The following is a 1680-nucleotide window of genomic DNA, read 5'->3' on the forward strand; positions in this document are numbered from 1 at the left end:
ATTTTTGTTTACAAAATTTAAACACGTTACTTTAAATGGATTTATGCCCTTTTTGTGTTTTTATTCTCGGTGTAATGTGAACTTTATTTTATTTTAAGCTTTCACGCTGAGTATCACTCTAATACGATTGTAGACAGTGACGGAGGTAAATGCTTCTCTAGATATGCAGTGATACATTACAAGGCAAGTAAATCAGTTTTTATAAACTTATATGCTATTCTAAGACTGAATATTACTTTGCATTGGATAATTTGTAATGTTTTGGACTAAAGTTAAACATTAATAATAATATACGTAAAAATTAAAACAATTATTAGGATATCAAACAATAAAAAGTGGTCTCTGTTTATTAATGTTTATATTAATTAAAAAATTTATAAGGAATCTTATTTAGGAGACAACTTAACCTGATCTGATTATCCTAAATTCCAAGTGGATAATGAAATAAATTACAAATGTAAATCATTAAAGAACTGGCGATGAAAACATTTTTTTTGTCAACAATGGCTCGGCGGAACTTTCTCTGTCTTTTGTAACCATTTCACTTTCAATTTGCTGGAAACAAATGTGAGAAAATGTCGCATCGTCGCTCCTTCAAAAATAAACAGACGCGAGGTCTAACTTCAGCATATTTTCATTTTGTACGTTCACTGAAAGAGCAGGGAAATTTTCTCTGTGTACTCTACACTTTAGAAGTAATTGCCAGCGGCTTATATTGCATAAAACTTTTCTGTATAAATGTGATACGTTACTGAGTTTTATTTATATATGAAGTCAGTTAATTAGTGGTAAATTTGAATTGAGTTACAATTACATTGAACGTAATTGCCATTGAATTTTCATTTACAGTTCTCCTCTTTTTACAGTACCAAAGTACATTTGAATAAGTACAACATTTTATAATATTCATTAGCTGAAATATTCCAAATATTGTGAAGATCCGAATATTTTTAACACAACTGAAACGAACAATCAACATTAAATCGCCACTAAAATTAAAAGATAGTCTATCAAGTTAATTATTTTACTACTGTCTTTAAATTAACAAATATGTAGTGTGTAGTGTAATTTCTAACAGAAAGAATTTCTACGAAAGCTCGGGAAAATTTTAATCATGCTTAAAGCTCGGTTGGCTGTAACATTTGATGTGGCCCGTGATCTCACACTGAGGTGTGATTATCGCGGCGTGATAAAACTTTACAGCTCTTATGCCACAATTACAAAAAATGTTTCACAACACTTAGTGGAAAATTTTAATTTTCTCAACGAGACTCTTGAACATTACCCAACGTAGTCTCTCTCAAATACAAAAAACATTTTCATTCCAAATGAGCAACAAAATCACACTATCTAAACTTTGGTTAAATTAACAAGTTTGTTTTAGTGTTAGTATTTTCATAATAATAATCAGTAATTTTAGACATTAAAATATTATAAATAGGAATGTATAATATAACTAGTACATAATTATCTTATTTATAATGCAAAAGTTTAGATGGATGGAAGTTTGTTAGAGTTTGTAGCCTAAACTGCTGTTATATGATAGCACGGGTTCGCCACATTCGGTGGCGAACATAATTTAAATTTCCCTTTCGCGTTTAGTGTGGGTAAACGCGCCTATTTTATTTTTCTCGTACGGGCGGGTAGATGGATAAACCCTCTCCACTACGGACGGGCGCG

This window comes from Papilio polytes, unplaced genomic scaffold, assembly GCF_000836215.1.
Source record: "Papilio polytes unplaced genomic scaffold, Ppol_1.0 DF822289.1, whole genome shotgun sequence".
In the NCBI taxonomy this organism is placed as follows: domain Eukaryota; kingdom Metazoa; phylum Arthropoda; class Insecta; order Lepidoptera; family Papilionidae; genus Papilio; species Papilio polytes.